Source organism: Aptenodytes patagonicus, chromosome 22 (genome assembly GCF_965638725.1).
Source record: "Aptenodytes patagonicus chromosome 22, bAptPat1.pri.cur, whole genome shotgun sequence".
Classification (NCBI taxonomy): domain Eukaryota; kingdom Metazoa; phylum Chordata; class Aves; order Sphenisciformes; family Spheniscidae; genus Aptenodytes; species Aptenodytes patagonicus.
The window spans coordinates 2,863,656-2,883,129 of NC_134970.1; the positions used below are offsets into that span (position 1 = coordinate 2,863,656).

Here is a 19,474-nt window from a genome sequence, read left to right on the forward strand (position 1 = left end):
TAGTAGAGCTGGATGGATACATTGCAAAACAGGGGGCCAAATCTTTAAATAGTACAAACTAGCCCGAGTCTTTTGATGACCTATCAGCTGAAGAACTGGCCCAAGCATTTGCAAACATTAATTTAAGAATAGCTGGTTTTGTCAACTGCATTCTTGTCTCATTTTTCCTATCCTCTGCTTATGAGTGTTCACACAAAAAAAGGTATTTGTTGATGCAGATGTTTAAGGAAGGCTGTTCCTTCCAAGGGTTCTCATCTCGAGGGCTGCATGTATGAATAAGAGCGTTCATTTTCCTCAACTTGTGGTTCCGTTCAGCTATAGATGCCGATATAATGTCTAGATCTCTCTGTACAAGCATATATAGTCCGTCTCTCTCTCTCCCACACACGCCATGTGATTTTAAGCAGTCATCTACCATGAATAATGTCCAGGGGCCAGGTCACAAGCTTCCCATAGCATGGAATCCATTTGCATACAATCCAAGCAATTACAAGTAATGAATAGATTAGTAAAACCAAACAAAACAAGCAACTATTCATACTGTGGGCAATTCTCGAGCAGAAAAAGGGGGGGGGGGGGGAGGAAAAGCGGGGCTTTTTTTAAAATGCAAGTTGTTTGCGTTGACTAGCTCGTCCCCGCCGAACGACTAACCCACGAGGCTGATGGCAGCGGCACCGGCGGGACTCGCTCCGGGCACGGTGAGCGCCCGGGCGCAGCGGGGCTCGGGCAGCCCCTCTCCGAGGGCGAGCGGTGCCTCAGCCGCGGGCGAGGGGCTGCTCTCCCCGGCGGAGCCGGGGGCGGGGGGGGGGGGCGGCCCGGGGCGGCGGAGCCCCCCCGGTGGCCCCGCTCCGCCCGCGGCAGCGCATGCTCCCTGCCGGGCCCGAACCTGCCCATTTAAACGGCAGCGGAGGCGCGGGCGCCGCACCGGGGCCGGGCGCCGGGCTGAGCCCCGGCCGCCGCCGAGGTAGGGCTGGGGCCGGGGGGCCGCGGCTCCGCGCCCCGCGGAGGGTCGCGTCGCGTCGCGTCGCGCCGGGCCGGAGCGGGGAGCCCTGAGCCGCAGCGGGCGGGGATGCGGCTGCCGAAGTTTGTAGTAGCGGGAGCGGCTGCCCCTTTGACGGCCCGCGGGGAGCAAGGGGGAGCGGGGAGCTGCCGGGGTGGCTCGGAGGGGTCAGAGCGGCACTTGTACTTGCAGCCGAAAAGAGAGCGCTTGCTCCGCCGGGTCCCGACCGGGGACGATTGCTCTGCTCGGAGGAGGCAGTTGCAGACTCAGCTTCGGTCCTCGCCGATGCTCCTTGCGATCCGGCGCTAGCTTTGCTGTGGGAAAACGAAAAAAAACCTCGCGCGTCAGGGAGCAGAGCAAGAGTGGCTGCAGGTAGGGCTGCCGAGCAGTGCGTGCTGCACCTTTTCAGGCCTCCCCGAGCCCTCTTAACGCATGGATGTGGCACGAGATTTTTCCATGCTTTTCATTGTTACAGAGATATCTGTCGTGACCGAGTTCGTTTTAAAGATTATTGAACGGGAAAAGAGTTTGGGAAGCGTGATGTGACCGTGGACTTCCAGAAATCCCGAAGACTTGTGGGGACAGGTCAGTGAATCCTTAGAATCAAAGGAAGCCAGTGCTTGACAAAGGGAAGTTTTCACTGCACCTGATTGTAGGCTCTGCTCAGATTTGCTGCCAGGTTAACCTGTCTCTCCCCTTCAGCTGTAGTGGGAGCTTGAGGAGGCTGTCTTCTGAAAAGCGGTACCTAAATGTCATAATGTGGATATTCCATAGATTACTGACTTTGGTATGACTAGAGACTTTGGTGGTAAAATGCCTTAGTTGTTTATGGTAAACATAAACTAAAAGACTAATTTGTCTTCCCACAGATGACAGCTTTAGGAGGAAGAGAAAAGCACTAGAATAAACTAATACTTTTACGCTGGTGATGGCCAGACTTGGCAAGATGCTTGATTTCATGCTTATATTTAAAAAAAAAATAAATTGGAAGGGAAATGTATCAGGAACAGCTTTCCTGGTCCTCATCTAGAGGGTGTCAGACTCATGAGCCGTACAGAGAAAGTGGCCAGGCTCAAACCATATCCCGTTCTGGCACAGTTCTAGTTCTAGATGTGGGTTCCAGAGAGCAGCGTTTGTATGTGTAACATGAGAATAACTAGAAATTTACAGAAATAAAACATGAGTAAGAACTTCAAAAGTACCCAAATGACCTGGGCATTGAAGTCATGCAGGAACTCCTGAGAAACATGTACCAGCCTTTAAACATTTTCTATTATTCACCCTACCTGCAATTTTCTTTCTTTTTTTTTTTAAATGTGTGATGCTACCTGGACTTTCTTGCATCATCTGTAGCTACTACCCTTCCACTCGGTGGGGTGTGGCTGTGGTGGCAGAGCCAGGAATGCCAGATTCCCAGCCTTGTGCTTGGATTCCAGGCAGTGCCTTAAACTCTGGAACTTATTACCACAAAACATTGTGGAAGCCAAGAATGCTTGGCTTATGGGATTTGAAAAAAGGATTAGAAATTTGATATGGATAACAAGAATCTCCAGAATTAATAGCAAATTAAATGAGAGCTTTACAATGGATATAAATCCCTGTATTTCAGGGCATAAACCAATCTTAGGGTTTAGTAGGAAACTTCTCCTTGTAGGGAGATATTTCTTGCGCTGTCTGCTGGTGGGTATATTCCCCTTCAGCTTGTTACGTACGTAGCCTGTGCAGTGTCTTCTGAGAGAGTGTCTTGTCTTCTTGAAGAGGTTCCAATTAAAGTACCTGAACCTCAAGGTGTTTCCCAACATCGAGCTGTTGCCAGAAGGCCCAAGCCACATGGCTTTGGGTAGAAGCTGCCTAGAGATAATTCATTTTCTGTGAACAAAGCAGTAGTCTTACAGATTCTAAGATTATCATCACTGTAATATGATAGAGTAATAGTAGATACTGCAATGTACTCCGGACAAACTCCACCGGCAGCATCTTTCTGAAGGTGCACAGTCAATTTTTGTCAGCAGTGAGAAATGCTATATCCATAGTGTGAGAAGCTGAAATCTCTGGACTGATCGCTGAGTTAGAAAATATAGCCTTTGGTCTGCTTTATCTTTGCCAGAGTCCCTAGAAAATATGGCTGTCCAGCGTAAACTTTTGATAACCTTTTCCCCAAACTGTTTATTTCTCTGGAGCAATCAGGTGGTAGTGTTTGGGTGGGGGTGTGTGTTTTTGTTTTTTTCCTCCGAGTTACACATCTCTGCTCTTCAGCTAAAGCCTCCGTATGTAGTTTAGGGCGATGGCTGGACTCGTGTGGCTGATGGCATTGTGAGCGCACGCTCTTAAAAACAAAAAAAAATAACTTTAGCTGCCCAGTTTTGTAATGAAGCTGCTAGTAGAAGCTTTGTTCAGAGTATGGACCAAAAAAGCTGGTCCTAAAAGCATCAAATCCATTGTATGTTGAAGTGACAGGGCAAAAACTGCTCTTCAAATGTAACTACGTGGGTCTCCTTGCGTGTCTTTTTGCAAAGCCTCTTTGGAAATATTAGCCTGTCTGCCGAGTGCCTGCATCACTCTGAAAAACTTAACCCAGAGCCTTTTGTGTTGGATCCACAAGAAGCTCTGAGGGTTTGCAAATTACTTCTGAGGAATGTACAAAAGCAAAGGAAGACAAACATCAATGCTCTGTAAAAGTACTCTTTATACGTGTTATTTCTAATCTACTAGATTATATTAGTCTCAATCTCTGGCTTCCATAGTTCTACACTGACAAAAAACGGTGTGAAAAGTTATGCCTGTGGCAGTTCCTGACTACTCCCTTTCTAAGGAGTACTGCAGACGGTGATGTGGCAGAGAACTTCAGAATACTGCTGGGTTTGTGTATTCTTCCCTGGGCATTACTAGTGGTTGGTTTGATTCAAGCTGCCTGTTAGTCTGTCCGGTCTGGTACCAGGCTAGACCGGTGCTAGGAGCTTGCTTAAATGACAAGAAAAAACACGTAACAGACATTACAAAGTAACTTGCTGCTGGTCTCTCTTTTTCTCGACGGCTATATATTCTCGGGCAATTTAAGCATATTTCATACACAGCAATGAATATAGTACTAATGCACTCCTCTGACTTTAGTCTTTTCAGAGGTTTATACCACTTCTGTCACAGCGGGATTGTAGAGCTTTTCAGAGGAGCTATAAGCGGTGTGGGTACCATCTGTTTGCGTTTATCCTCCACCTTTCTCTATGTTGGAGCAGTTCATCCGAGGAGTGAAGGAGTGTCTTGTTTTGGTAGTTGACTGTTTCGGGTTTTCTTTAATGTGTGTGTTGCTATCTCCTTATCTTGGCTAAGGCAACATCAAAGCAAAACACTTGACCCATTGGGTGAAAGTTGTGGAGGTTTGTGATGGATTCAAGGCTACGAGGGAGCAGAAGCAAAAGGACCAGAGGGTTGGGAGGAGAGAAGCTGCAGGTAGTGGTAGGGGTGACCAGGCAATAATAGTTGTAAAGCCTAGTACCTCGAGAGAAGTAAGTGTGGATGGAGAGAATTAAGATGGTATGGAGAGGGGTACGCAGAAACCAAGAAGAGTTATATCTGGTGAATCTCTGTTCACTTCTGCTGTTGCAAATAATTCCATCATATGATCATGCCCTGTGGCTTCTGCAGGAGGTGGGAGGCAGTCAGCATAAGACAGCTACTTTTAACTAAAACTAACCCTAGACACCCAACCTGTGGAGTCTTGTGATCCTTCAGCCGTGCAGTTAAACTCATGATCGAGGTTGTGCTATGAGTGGAGCAAGGGTGTTATGAGAAGCTTGTGAGCAGCTGTCAACTATTTTCAATGTTGACTTGATTTCTGAATACTTAATATCAGACATCAAAGCTATCCATGTGAAAACAGGAACCCTAGGGCTCAGCTAAGAAAGGGGACAGAGACCCTCACAGAGGAATCCTTGCTTTTAAAAAACAGGAGGAAACTTTAAAGCAGTCTCTGCAAAGGTAGTCAAGCAATGTATGTGCTTGTAGAAGGTTGCCTGTAAGTATGGATCTGCATAACATAAAGGAAATCTTGCACTCACCACAAAGAAAACAATAGGAAGGTAGTAAATCAAAGGATTATTTTTGCAGTTCTGTGTGCTGATGCTTGTATTGTTCAGTCAAACCACATTTATCTGTATCTAAGACTAACAATGTGTTGAATCCATACAGCCTTTGAAACCTGTTCTATTTCTTGTGCTGCTGTTGCTCTTCACTGCTGTAAGAATCTGAGTCTGATCTTGTATTACAGAACTGCAGAAAATTGTTGATGCGTCCACCAACTCAGCTATCGAGTTGCTTGTTCAAAAAACATGACTAAGTGGAACTATAAAGTCACCATTTTAGTATTATTTGTATGCATGCTGTTCCTTGGAGGTCCTCAAATTTGTGCCCTTCCTCCTTGTTTTGATATCCTAAGATGTCAGTTCCTCTTGCAGTTCAAAAATATTTGTTTAACATTTTGCCAGCCTGCATAAGAGGAGAAACAGACCCCCGTGAATATTGTGCGGCAAAATAAGAAATGTAATGTAGGAATGTGGACCGAATGGCTTCTTTGTCTCAGTGCTGGAGCGTGGCTGGAACACACACAGCAATAAGCAGGTGCTTGATTTGCAGCTCTGAACAGTTTTTCTTTCTCCATGTACATGCACTAAAAGAAACTGCTGCTACTCCAGATCTTAAGGACCTGGCCCTGTCTTACATCCAGGGAAACCTTGTTTGAGTAACACATGAAATCAGCTCTGTTGATTTCAGAAAGAACCAGCTTCTGGTGACTTGCAGATGAATTCTCATAATTGCCAGGTTTTGAATACTCAGAAGGTGTAAGGATGGCCTCTGGCAAAATAATGAGGTTTATTTGAAAAAAGAAACTTGAAACAATGATGGGCATGGGGTTTGGTTTGTGAGGTCTAAGGTTTTTCTCTTCAATCAAGGAAGCAGATTTTTTTTCCACCTTCATTTTGTTGGAAGCTGACGTTCTCCATGGTGGTTTGTCTCCAGGAGCTAGGACTTCAAGAAAAATGCAAATACAATGAGTGCACTGACTCAATTCCGTGCAAGTTGTCAGCACTCAAAAAACATTAATGTTCTTGCAGAGCAGGCTAAAGCCAGCTTCAGGAATGATCTGTACATACTTGTGGATAACATCTAAATCTTGCTTTGGATTTATGGGTTAAGACTTTTGGTGAAATGGTGCATGATAAAATCTGTGGATAACACTTTCTTTACCAAACATTAGGAGTGATTCCTGCTGGGATCTGACCTGCTACATCAAAGAAACTGAGGTGGTGGTCAAACCTCAAATCCAACAATATTCTGCCGTCTCCTCCCAATCGCCTGCTTCTAATTTAGGAGCAACGGGCAGAACTGGCTCTTCAGTTAGATTTGAAGTGGGTGTAAGTGTACTTTCTCAGTTCTCTGTCCTTTGTGCACAGAGACCAAAAGCCTCTACATCACTCTGGAACCTGCGTGTGAGTTCCCTGCTGGTGATTTTATGCTTTTTCCATCAGCAGTGCTCTGTCGGGAAATGCTGGGCTGTGCTCTGCCTCTGGAGAAGCATCTGCCACTGATCCAGGATGTTATGCTGCTCCCTTTCCCCTCTGCCCAGGGCTGTAGTGCCACTTCTGTTGTGATCTGTTTGGAGAGCGGGTACCCAAGGCGTTTTTGGTGATCTGCAAGACGTGAGCTGACGCTGCTGTTGATGAGTGTCCTCTGTTAGTGCTCTCCCTGCCTGTGTGGTGAACTGGTTATTGCTGTGTTACCTTGGTCTAGATTCTGGAAAAAATTCTCCCTTTGCTTTGAGCTGTGCAAACAGAATAAAGGTTTGTTCTGATCACAGAGAGAGCTTCCTTGTAGGTCTATGGCGAGAGGCAGTTCATAAATACAAAGAGATGGAGCACAAAGGGACAATGAGATGACAGTGGCTTTCCAAGGCAGCAGTCTGTGTGTACCAGGTACTGGCTCTTGGCGTGACAGGGGAGGGCTTTGTGCGGGCACTGTTGCTGTTGGACGCCAGAGGTGCGTTTGGGAATGTTTATGACAAACGACTCCTGTGTGCGAGGGGCGGTGGGAGCAGCTGGAGCAATGCTAGAACAAAAGGCTGCTGTGCTACAGCCAAGGCCGACTGAGCAATTAATGGGCCTGGAAGGGTGGCTTTTCATGAGAATTGACTAAAGCTAGGTTTAGGAGAGTGGCTAAATGTAGTCTGGAGGGGGGTCTGACCATGCGCATAAAAAGGAAAGCACAGGAATTACACAGGGGATAACTGGAGGGAGGGAAGGACGCTTCCCAGCTATTAAGTCTCTTAGCCCATGGATATTGTTTCAGGGGAAATTCTTGCAACCTCAGTGCTTGAGATCCATCTATCCAGACTGGACAAATCACTGGAGAATGTGCTGTTGGGAGCAGTCCTGCAGCAGCCCCGGGGAAGATGATTCAACAGGGCCTCTTTCATCTTCGATTTCTGTGAACACAGTCTACGTTTGTGCTGCCCCCAGATACTCCCATTCATCACTGTCTGTGGCCAATGTTGATAGCAGCGTATAAGCCTTTTGGGCAAGAGCAGGGAATGCTAGCTATCCCCTCTGCTAACAGAAGACTGTAACTGAGGCTAGTTAGCACATGCTGATGCACAGCCAGAATGGCCCAGGACGGTGCTGGTGATAAGCCCTTTCCCGGCTCTTACTGGGCAAAGCCAGCATTGTGCCTGGCCGAGGTGCCCTGGCTGTTTGCCCAAGGCAGCCCAGAGCATGTTGCGGGAATATCAGAGGTCTTTCTGTTTGATTTGTAGTTCACTGAACTTTATTCCAGTAAACATGGGCAGGAGAGAGCTCAGCGTGGAGAGAAAATCCTGCTTCTACTCGGAGTCTGAAATGCACAAACTTTAATTTATCCTCTGCCATTAGAGCAGTCTTTTTCAGCAAGTGCTAAGTAACTTCAGTGCTCAGACCACTTTCCTGCCTGTCCTCCTTGATGGATGCAGTCTGTACTCTGTATCAGAGCAAGAAACTAACGATGTGCAACAAAAAGCCTGAGCACCCCTGCTCAGAGGGCTCTGCAAAATCCAGGGAGCTTTGAACTTGAACTCCATGCTTAATTACTAAAAAGCTAATAATTCAGGACTGGTATTCTTTCCAGGGCTCAAAATAGAAGTTAGGTTCCTGTTAGTAAGGAGAGACGGGGTGGGGAATGGGAGGGGTGGTAAAAATGCCTTGCTCCATTCATATCCTATAGAAATGGCAGCTTTGAGCCTTGTCTTTTGAAAAATGGAAAACTCCCCTTCCAGATAGTCCGTGCTGCTTGTGTGAATGGCTACAGCTTAATGTTAAATGCCTGCATGTTTAGAGTCCATAACACATTAAACTGATAGTGAGAATGGGGAAAGGAAAAGGCTGCTTAAATTTCCCATAAAGATCTTCCAGTGAAACTTATCTGTCTTAAAAAAATAAAATCTGATTGCTTCTTATCTTTGCAATTATCCAGGCAGTTTCAGGCAGAAGTAAAATCACAGAATCTCGTGTTTTCAGACCCAGGCCTCATGACTGGTCTGCCATGATAAGGAAAAGACTCTCTCTGCTCCAGCAGCGATCTGAGGGCCCTCGTTAACACAGAGAAGTCGGTGTGCTGCAGGCAGAAGTCAGGGCTTGGGCACAGTTTTTGCTACCCCAGGCACATAAAACTGCTGTTCTTATAAGAAAGATCTCAGGACTCTGATATGTGGTCTTTGACCTTAATGCACCCCAGAGAAATCCTGTTATTCCTTGCACATGTGCTCTTCACCTGTCCCTTTGCCAGAGGGTGCTGGCCTGTGGCTGGTGTGACAGAAGGTCCCTTACTGACAGTCTGGCGTATCAGCATAAACTCAACTCCACATGCTGCTGAAGCCAAGAGGGTGGACTGGGAACACGGGTGGCTGGAGAGCCAGCAAGCAGGGTGGAAGTGGTAATTCTGCCAGAGGGACAGGCGGCGGGGACAGCGGTACCTTACAGCAACTCCCAGTCCAAAGTATTTGGAGAGGTTTGCTTTATTCCCCCCCCTTTGAATTTGTCCACCGTGGGTGGCTGCCTGTCCCACGTTTGTTCTTGCACCAGCTCTGATACGAGCAGGTTGCATGATCTCTTCTCAGAGCGGGAGGTTAAAACCCAGCCGTTCCCAGGAGACCTGTGGGCTGCTGCCCAGCTCGCTTGCCTCACATGCACTCAGGGTCTGATGTGACTGATGGGGGTTCTGTACTCACAGCTGTCTTGGGGCTATTCCTCATGCTGCAAAGGCTCTTTGTCTCATTCAAACCCATGACCTCATTTTAGAGACAGAAAACAGAGAGGGAGAAACCCACCAACCTGCCAGCGGAGGTCAAAGGGCTTGCTGAGAGATATGTTAGCATCAAACTTCTCCGGCAGGGACACAAATAACTGGAATTGCAGACCAGAAAATTACCATGAAAAAATGGACTAACTACCATGTGATTACAAAAGAGCCCATTAGTTCTGTGTGTGTCTAGGATTCAAAGTATATCCTTTGAGGAAGAGCACAAGGTCATGCTCCCAAAACTTTAAGCAAAAGGAACTGTATAAGTCTGTGCCTGTTGCTCTCCAAGGACTGCCGTGCGTGGAGTTTTAGCTGGTTGCTCTCCTCCCTCTTTTCTAGGCACAGACCTCGGCAAACATGACTTCTGGCAAAATGAGGGAAGGTTAGATTTCAGTGTTAGGTGGCAGCAGTTCCCGTTGTGGTTAAATTTGTCAGACCCCTCACTGCTACTTTATAATCAGCCTGTTGGGATACTGTTTGGGCTAACGAACACCCCTTCAGCCCTCCTGCCGGGCTCGGCAGTTTGTTTCTGCAGAGCTCCTGGCTGCTGCTGGCCCGGGATCCATGGTTGATGGCCTGGATTTGCAGTCTCACATGTCAGTGCCAGCCGTGGCCTTTGCTCTGGCCCCTGGTTTTTGCTAGTAGATCAGAACTGTCCTCTCCACCCCAAGGCTGGTCCTGAGACTCAGCTGGCCCCTTGACTGTCACAGCTTTCCAAATAAAGCCAGAAATGATGAAGCTCTGTCGTGAGGTAGAAGTCCTAGAGCTGCCTTGGAGCCGCAGTGTGCCGGTGGCAGGAGGAGCCGAAGTACGGCATTGGCTTGCTGAGGAGTCAGACATCCCGTTACGCAGCATTTGTGCTTTGGTTGGAAACAAGAAGTTCCAATTTCACTTCCCATTTTCCCAGCCCTGTGAACAGACATTGCAAAGCAGATGCGATAAAGCAGCTATGGTTTCTGCCTTCCCATCTCTTCTCTGTAACAGAAGGGGAAATTACTCTCTTTCTACTCAGCACTAGTGATTAAAACTCAGAAGTCAGGTGTCACTGTTTTCAGTGCTAAGGTGACCTGTGTAGCATGCAGTGGGACAGCCATGTGTTCTCTGTACGCGGCAACAGTCTTCCACCAGAACTGGTTTGCTCTTCTCTTTGCCAGTTCCAGTTTGTTGGGGTAAGTGCTTTACTATCTGCTTTCCCTGTTTCATTCCCGGTGATCATTTCTCCCTAAGAAGGATTACAGTAATGCAAACCTATGAAATCCCATGTGCTTGCTTAGGCAGGGCTGGTGGACAGAGGACTTCATACCTCAGAATAGGGTGGTGATGGCCAGCACAAAAGTTCATGTGCTATTTAGGTTGCTGCAGTGGAAGAAAATACAGAATTCAATGTCCAAGTAGACAATTCACAGAGTTTTGGTGAGTGTGGTCTTTCTTTGGCTTTGCTTTGCCTGTGGGGGCACCAGTGAAGATGCCATGAGCCTTAGACAAGCCTGTTGTCTGTGTTAGGTGTTCTGCAGGGGTTTTGAAGGACTGTCCGGCTGCAGGGCTCTGGGGACTGTGTAGGTAGCATGGGGTGACAGTGCTACAGCTTGTAGTCAGGGGCACTGCCGGACCCCAGCCCTGATCCCCGGCAGGAGAGGGTCGGGCATTCCTCCATGGCTGGGTGCAGACTCTGCCTTTGCAAGCCTTGCCTCCGATGAGGATGTGTCCATGGGTCCGTCTGGGCACAGCAAATGCATCCCAGAGCCTCCCTCCGCAGGGGAGCGCGGGTGGACAGGACGTGCAGCCCGGCGTTATCGGGGCCGGCTCTGCTGCGGGGTCCCGGGAGCGGGGGGGTCTGAGCCACCTGTTGGAGTTTCACACATGGGGAGGCTGCTGCCCTTTTTAGCAGTGTCTGTCTCTTTTTCCTCGCCCCTCGCTTCCCGGTATTCCCTTTACAACCAGCCCATTGTGCTGTGGGCTAGAGCAGCTGGGTGGAGTGTTTCAGGCTCAAGTGTAATTTCAGTGCCTTTAAAAGCCTTTGGAAGGCGCGCTTTTTTTTTTTTTCTTTTTCCCCCTGAAGAGGACAGCAATGCCAACAAGGGATAATTTGATGGATTACTCTGCGGGGCTGAGGGGCTCTCCTTAATCCCCTTTGTGGGCCTGTTTGACTAGACGCGTAGCAGAAGCCCCCAGCCTCAGGCAGAGAAAAGGCGGCTCAGCAGGGTAGGTTTTACACACTGACATATAAATACGGGCCCTGGTCATGTGGTGCCGGATATAATCTCTGCCCGTTACCACGCTGCGGAGAAGGGGGGCACCTGGAGGGGGCTTATTTTTTTCCTTTCCAGTTCAATTTACATTTTTATTCTTCCGCTAAAAATAATAAAAAAAAGAAGAGGGGGTGGGGGAGAGGCTGACTCAGACCAAATGCTAGGGTGATGGGCACAGTACTTAAACACCAAAAATGAGCTCAAGTGAAAAGCAGAACCAGATCGTCTCTCATTTCCCCTCCTGCTCCAAAACAGGGGCTCCTCTCATGAATAAAAGCAAGAGCTTGGGTCATGCAGTAGCAAAACAAAGCTGTAGCTCTGATGTAGAGCCAGCCAACCTTGTCTGGAGGTCTTGAGTTGTTTATAGCAGACCTGACGCCGACTCAGGAAAGGGTGACCAGAAGGAGTGTGGCTCTTGAGAGCAGAGGCTGAAAATGCTGCTGCTTTGGTTGCTTTGTGTGTGTTTAGGAGTGTGTGAGGCTTCTCTGTGCTTAATGAAGTTTGGTGATTAGATGCCAGTCCTGAGCAGGTAAAACGCTGCGAGACCATCCTACCGTGTGGCAGGCACGAGCAGTCCCATTGCGGTTCCTTCAGCACAGTCTGAAGATCCCTCTGCAGTTGAGCTCAGCTATGGGATATTTATTGAGGCACTCAGTCCTTCATCGCATCACAGCTGAACCTGGCCCTCAGGCCAGGCGACTGCAGTCGCCTTTTGCAGTGTCCCTGATGGAAATGGGGCTGAGCTGCAGACCAGCAAGGCAAGGTTCAGCCCTTCAGCCTTGGCCCCTGCTTGTCTGCAGAAAGCACGGTGCCCAGCTCCTCTCTGCACCCTGTCTTATCTTGGCCATGCTCCTCCTAGCGTGGACTGCAGCAGGATCTCCCAGGCAGCCTGCAGCCCGTTGCTGCCGCTGGGTTAATGTGGCCATGACACCTGCCAACTGCAGGAGAGTTAATGACACCCGCTGGCATCGCGGTGTGCGCTGGGCTGATGTCTGTCCCTTTGAGAAGCACAGCAAGCTCCGAAGGTGTCAGCGTGGCCTCCGCTGAGTCAGTGACCTCGTTAGTCAGACAGGCGGTTCCTGTTTGTAACGGTGAGGGGAGGACGGGCTGGAACTGGCCACTCTCTGCTGCTGTATCTTTTCTGCTGGTCAAACAGGCGGGCACGGGAGCTACGGCAGCCAAAGCCTGGGAGAAATCCTCCTGCCAGGAGCAATTCCTTTGCCTGCCAGAGGAGGAAGCAGGTTGTGGGACAGGAGGTCAGTGGAGCCTGTGGGCTGCCCTGCTGCCTGTTTGATGTTCGTGTTGTGAGGATAGAGTCCACATAGCTATTGGCATGGCTCCTGAAAGGAGTGCGAGGTATCAGAGACATGCAGAGTGAAGGGTAAGCGGGCCAGATCTTTCTCCACCCTGGAAAGCATCCTCTCTGTATGATAGGCAGAGCGAGGACAGTGCTGTTAGCCTGCCGGGCTGGGAAAGCATCCTTTCCTAATGCCCATTCTTAACAAATATTTTGACCTTCTCGTCCATCTTATAGGGACCTTGCTGTCCATAGGCTTTCCCTAGTGCCTTTGCTTTATTCAGTTAATCAAGGGGGGACAAACAGTGACCTGTTTCACATGCCCTTGCTGCTTATTGTAAAACATGGAAGATGCTCAACAGTCGCTTGCCCTCAGAGATGCACCTTTACCTGAAGGAACCACTGATATCAGAAAAAAAATGCCTCCCAAAGCTTCTGCAGACATGAACCAGTCCCTTGGGCTGGCTCTGGAACGGCTCAGCCCTGCTAACCATCAGGACTAACCAGCCTCCCAGGTTAGGAGGGCCAAGGATAGAGGGAAGGTTACCGGGTGGCTTGTGCCCCACATCTGCTCCCTGGCAGTTGTGGATGTATCCTGATAGCTCTGAAATGACTTGCGCTCTGTGGTCGAGGCAGCAGGAACCTGGCAGGGCCTGAGATTGCATCTCCAACTCCATCTCGGTGAGCCGCAGCCATCCGCAGGGAAGGTGAGTGGCTTGGTGGTTATGGGAGACAAGAGCTTTGCTCAGCATCTGAATGGGTACGGTCTGGTTTAGTGGCCCACAGAAAGTGGGAGATGCAGCCCCCTGAAAATCAGCTGCTAGCTGCAGGTGCTTAAAACTTGGCCCCTTCTTCTCTCTTTGGCTTCTTGCTTTCAATTCACAAAGTGGAGATGGTAGTGAACTGCCTTCAGTCTCAGCGCGTGTGTCTGTTGGGCCAGGGATCAGTCTGTGCATCAGGAGAGCAGTGAGCACAAAAGGGCCTGAACTAAGCTCTGGCTTTTAGATAGCCCTGCAAGCAGGATGATCACGATGTAGGTGCTGCAAGGAAGCAATTCATAGAGTCATAAAATCATGGAATTGTTTAGGTTGGAAAAGACCTTTAAGATCATCAAGTCCAACTGTTTTGGAAACCAACTTTTCAAATGAAACAAATTCACAACTCTGAAAAGGAAAAAAAACCCAAACCAAGACAATTGCAGCATAGCAGGAAAGAACCGACCTCCAGTCCTGACAAATTCAGATGTCTCCCTTTGAACCAAACTGCGTGGAAGGTCTTCTGAGCTGTCGTGGGGACCTGCCCCTTCCCGTAACTCTGGATGCATCTCTAGCATCTAGCATTTGTCCTGGATTAATATATCCTGGTGTCTGGGCTGCTGGACGCTGTGCTGTGGGGTGAGGGAGGGAATTTCAAATGGGCTGGGGCGCCCGGGTCTTCCTTGTTCTCGTCTGAGGGGATTTCCACCCGCTGCTGCTCTTTCCCTAAGCCGAGCTGCCGAGGCCGATATAATGGAGCCCCTGAGCTCAAAGGAAACGCAGAGTTAATTCAGAGAGACTAAATAAATCGCCGTTCTCCCATCCCTGCTTAATGACCACTCTCCTCTCCCCACACTGTGAATGGGGTCAAGGAGATTTGGGAGGGGAGGGGGAAGGGGAGAGGGTCAGGAGAGGTCAGGTGAGTTTTCCATTTCATCCCCCGCAAGCCTGCCAGAGCTATTCTCCATGGTGTATTTCACATTCAGCTGCAGTGAATGGACACTGATAGCTGTGAAAGGATCTGGCACTGTATGAACAGCCCTTCCCTAAGCACTCGCTCTTGTGCTCTCTCCCACCCTTTCTTCCAAAGGGCTTCCAGGGAGCGGGGAATTAATAACATTCATAAAGAGCCCCTTGGAAGGTTGGAAATGTAATGTTGTGGTTATGAATGGAAGCCCAATGGCTAGCAATACCCTTCGCCCTCCCCTCTCTCTGCTGCCCATTGGGAATAGATTTCTGCATCAACCCTGCTGTGCCACGGGGAGGGAAGGTGCGGGTCCGTATCACCTGGGAACTGCTGGACTGGAGCAGCCCCCGCCTGAGCTCCCTGCACAGCACCATCTCCTGCCTCCAGCACTGGCCAGTACCAGCTGCCTTGGATGCTTCTCCAAAAAGCTAAGGCTTTTCCTTTTCCTTTGCTAAGGCAAAGGTTTTTGTGGGGTAACTTTTTGCCGTATAAGACAGGGCTCAGGTTATTACAGAGCCCTGACAGGTCACAAATAGTTGATTAATCTAATTCTCTGTTGTCTGATCGTTACTGTGGCTGTTTGTTGAACTGCGGGGTAGGTGCACGACCGTCATAAATCAGAGAGGCTGCTACCACATTTAATAACATCTCTTGTCCCTTCTGCACCCATGTGAGAGCCTGGAAGGATTATGGAGTGGCAGGATATGGATTCTTCTGAGGAATAAATGAGTTTTTCTCTGCCACGTAACTACACCCAAATTTTATTTTTAAAATGTCCGTCCCTCAATCTTCATTCTGTCAAAGCACTGTTTAGATGCGGTTACTCGTAAGATCCTATGTTGGAAAGATCTGAGGAGATTGGGAGGAGGAGAGACTTCTTTCAGTCTTCGCTCGTGCATGTCCATCAGCGCCCTGCACGTAGGCCACTTTCTTCAGGTGTCTCGGGGTTTGTTTCTTCTAAAAGCGAAAGGTGTGGTTCAAAGTCGGTTAGCGAGGGCACACAGCAACGTCTGCGCCGGCTGAGAGAAAGGAAGTGGGAAGTGAACTTCTGGCGATGGTGTTACTTCGTGTAAATGAGTCCGTACACCTGACATCAGCAGTAAATTCAGTCCTATTTCCGCGTGCGTGTTTGTGTACCTGCTGGTGCTTTTCTCAAGTTCAGATCATGGGTTTCCTCAAGCAGGGCCTTGCTACGTCTCTGTACCACATCGAGCACAGGAAGACATTTGTCAAAACTTTTTCTGTAGCGCGTGAGCAGGGAACAAACTCTGAGCAGGGGAAATGCATGAATCCAATCTGCTGGCCCACATTTCCAGAGAAATGGGCTCTTGGAAGCCGCTTTCCCTGGCTTCATCCCTTCTCCTCTTTCTTGCTCCCTGTTAGTGCTGCTAGGTGAGTTGCACTCCGCAGAGGCAGACTGCCTGGCTTCCTCCCTGTCCTTCTGAGTGCTTAAGCAGGAGAGGAGAGAGGGGACAGGAGACACCAGGACTGCAGGAGCTGCAATCCTTTCTGCTTTGGTTGCCATTGCTGAGAAGGCTCCTCCGTCCAGGTGGGTGGCAGAGAGCCCTCTCCGGGTTGCCTTTGTCCGGCAGTGTGCTGCTTTGCTCCTGCCCCCAGGACCCGCCCTCCTACCTGGCTGCCAGGTGAACCAGCCTCTCAGAGTTGATCTGTTGTTTCTCTGCAGAGAAAGGAAAGGAAAAGTTTGGTTTGCAAGCTTAAAAGTAAAACAGAAACCCTGGGATTGAAGATGCTTTACTTCTCCTTGGGGAGGGAAAGGAAGAGTCTGAACGTTCAGCAGCAGATGATGTCCCCATGGCACGACAGCTCGGTGAGCAGCTGTGAAAAAGCCCCACATGTGGCTCCCTTCTGCTTCTGTGTGCAGGAAACCTTACACAGAAGGGCTGGTATGCCCCTTTTTGGAGGGGCTGGCTGTTATCCTTGTCAAGGTGCTTGGCACTGTGCTCCATAGGGAAGGACAAATGCTGTCCCTGTTGTAGAAGTTTGGGGAAACTGAGCCAGAGGGCAAGAAGTGCCTGCTGTCGTGCAGCTTTTTGGACCGGCCACCCCATGCCTGACTGTGAAAGGTCTCCCTGTCACAAGATGCCAGATCCCACTGGGCTGGACAGGCTGTCACCAGGTCACTTGGGTGTGATGTGTAACTGCTGCTGTCAGACCAGGATCTCCCAGCTAGGAGATGGTTTGCCTAAGTGACTCCTTCCATGTCAGGACAAAGTTATAGAGCACCAGGCTCAAACCAGTCCTCCTGCATAGTCTGCCAGATAAATTGTCCTAGGAGAGATTAGCGGTTTAAATGAAATGTTTGGTCTTGCTGCTGGGACTGTTATTTAGAGCCAGACTGTTACTTGCAAAACTGCAGGGAACATCTCATTGTCTTTAAAAAGAAAATAATAATCCCACGTACTAAATCTCTCTGCCAGCTATTTGTGAAGTACCAGCAGGTCAGCACGGGAAGGTGACTAATGTTAACACCAGGGCAGGGCTTTGGGCAAAGTTCAGATGTGAGCCCAGACCTGGAGTTTCCTTCTGAGCTGGTTTGGGGCAGCAGGGGCGAAGCACTCTGCGAACAGTGGCCTCGTAGGGCTGGTGCCTGCAGCCTGTGTTTGCTCAGCACCTTGCGCGAGGGGCCCAGGCGCAGGTGTGGTTGCGGTACTAATAACACACTGGCGCGATGTGTTATCAGGAGGCAGGGAGGGCCCTGAAACCAAACCCGCGTGTGTACCTGCAGCTCGGTTCCACCTCTGCTTGCCTGCAAACTACTTAAGTAGCTTTTCCTGAATGCTGTGTACCCGGGCTGGGCTGGGCTGGCTTTGGGGAGCGCAGCTCGGTAGAGCTGCGGGGATCACCTACCTGTCACTGCTCTGCGTGGAGGAGGTGAGTCCTGGCTTCTGGCTCGCTTTCATCCTGGCTCCTGCGAGCCTCCTGAATCTTCCTTTTCCATCCCTCTGCCCCTGTCCTTACAGATCAACAGTTCAGGTGATTTTCCTAGTCTGCACTGGCATTTCTTTCCAGCTAAGCCAATCTGTCTCTCTGTATTCCGTGAACAAAATAAAAAAAGTAATTGATGGGTATTGGGACAAAATGCAATTTAAACAGAAAAGGGTTCATTATCTGTTGCAACTGTGCCTATGTTGCTGTTGACAACTTCTCACCTTTGGCTGTGCATGGGTATTGCCTCTGGGTACACTGGGATTTATTTTTTCGTTAAAGCCCTCTGAGGGTGTGGAGGGTGAAGAGACAGATCTTCTCTTACCTGCTGATAAGAAATTCAGCCTCTCTGCCTCAACTTGAAATTCCTAGGCAGTCAGGGAGATGGACAGATTCCTGCTTCCTCCCCAGTGCTAGTGAATCAGTGCTAGACATGTCACTGCAGTAAAAGGAAAGAAAACCATTTTTTTTCTCTGTGTGTGAGACATCTTTTACTTAATGTTTGGGGTTTGCCTTGGGTTAAGTGCCCCTCTGTAAGCCCTCCAGACCCTGGACTACAGCAGACAGTGGACACTACATCTCCCTTCCAGGTCTAGCTCAGAGTGATGGTGGCTCAGTTAATTTTGGCTTCAGAGTCTGCTTCCTCTAGCTAACAGCACCAAGGCTTGTGCTGCTGCAGCTGGAGGGCTGCAGCTTAAATTCCTATCCCAAGGCTGTCAGCCAGCTGGGCACCCATCATAAACGAATAAGGCTGAGATATCCTGTGTCTAGCCCACATCTAAGAAAGGTGGTTGCTGCCCCCAATCGCTTTCTTGCAGACAGAGTGCATCTGAAGTAATGCTGAGCATATCTGGGGCCTCTGAGTATTCCTTTGAAGCCATGTCTAGTGATTAAAGGAAAACTGTTGTTCCCCCTCTGCCGTTAGCTTGCTATTTGACCTTGGACAAGTCATTTAAATGTTCACAGTTGTTAAAAGGAGATATCTTTTGTGACAGTTGAGGTCTAAATGAATGCGGAGGGGGAAGGTGAGGGATCCTGGAAGGAAAATAATCAGTACTTATTGTGTGTAATTGGCAGCCTGTCAACTCCTCAGCTCAGGAGTAGTGCCTCTCTGCAGCAGCAAGAGGCGGAGAGCGATGCTTGCATCGTTGTAAAACCCTCATGGCCACGCTTCCAGCTTCACCCAGTCATCTCCCTGTGAGTTATTTGGCTGATGGCAAGAGGGGAAGAAAGAGAAAAGGGAGAATGCAGAAACTGTCCCAGCTCTACCTGTCTACTAACACTTGTGCAGTGATGGAGGTCAAATGCATGTGCTCTGTGAAGTTAGGGAACACTAATTTGCACCATGTTTGGGGATAACATGGAGTTTTATCTCTGCCCAGTGTAGCTGTGGCAAGGCTATGGTCTAGCACACTGCTGGTTCAGCGGCTCCTCCTGCGTACACACTTCGCATCCCTCTCGGCCCTCTGACAAGCAGCCGTTCCAGCTCTGCGAGGTCTGACCTGCTCCGCCAAGCATGGCCTCCAGCACTGGTTGCCTCAGCGTGCTGAGGAGGGAGGCGAGTGTTGTCCTGGAGATGTTCCCTGTAGAAGTCTTTTCCTCTCCACTGTAATCGAGGCAAAGAATTTAGAGGGGGGCCGGGCTGCAAAACTGGATTTTCACCTCGTTTCTTCTGATGGGTTCACTCTCTGCAGCTAAGTAAGGGAACCTCTGTACCAGCTAGCTGCTCTGGCATGGAGGGGGTGTACAGGCAGGCGGGTAGCAGTTACAGCTTCCCCGCAGCCAGGGAGGGAGCAAGCGGAGATAAACTCCTCCGCCTGCGTGTCTCACATTCTGTTCAGCCTCCTTCATCCAAAGGACCCGAGGCACTTGGGGGCTGTGCTCTGGTGGGACAGGAGGCAGAAGCTTCTGTGCAAATTGGGAGCACACTGCACAGTCCAG

The 19,474-nt window shown here is 49.4% G+C and overlaps 1 long non-coding RNA gene across 3 annotated transcripts; it reads left to right on the forward strand.

Annotated features, from left to right (window-relative positions):
* Positions 1 to 901: 901 nt before the first annotated feature.
* Positions 902 to 6,843, forward strand: LOC143170019 (uncharacterized). Of its 3 annotated transcripts, none has more exons than XR_012996992.1 (5): positions 902 to 964; positions 1,193 to 1,372; positions 1,476 to 1,585; positions 6,252 to 6,408; positions 6,523 to 6,843. It is a non-coding gene; the product is annotated as an uncharacterized LOC143170019 (long non-coding RNA). The 3 variants fall into 3 exon arrangements; XR_012996993.1 differs by having other exon boundaries at positions 6,526 to 6,843; XR_012996994.1 differs by lacking the exon at positions 6,252 to 6,408 and having other exon boundaries at positions 6,526 to 6,843.
* The last annotated feature ends 12,631 nt before the right edge of the window (positions 6,844 to 19,474 follow it).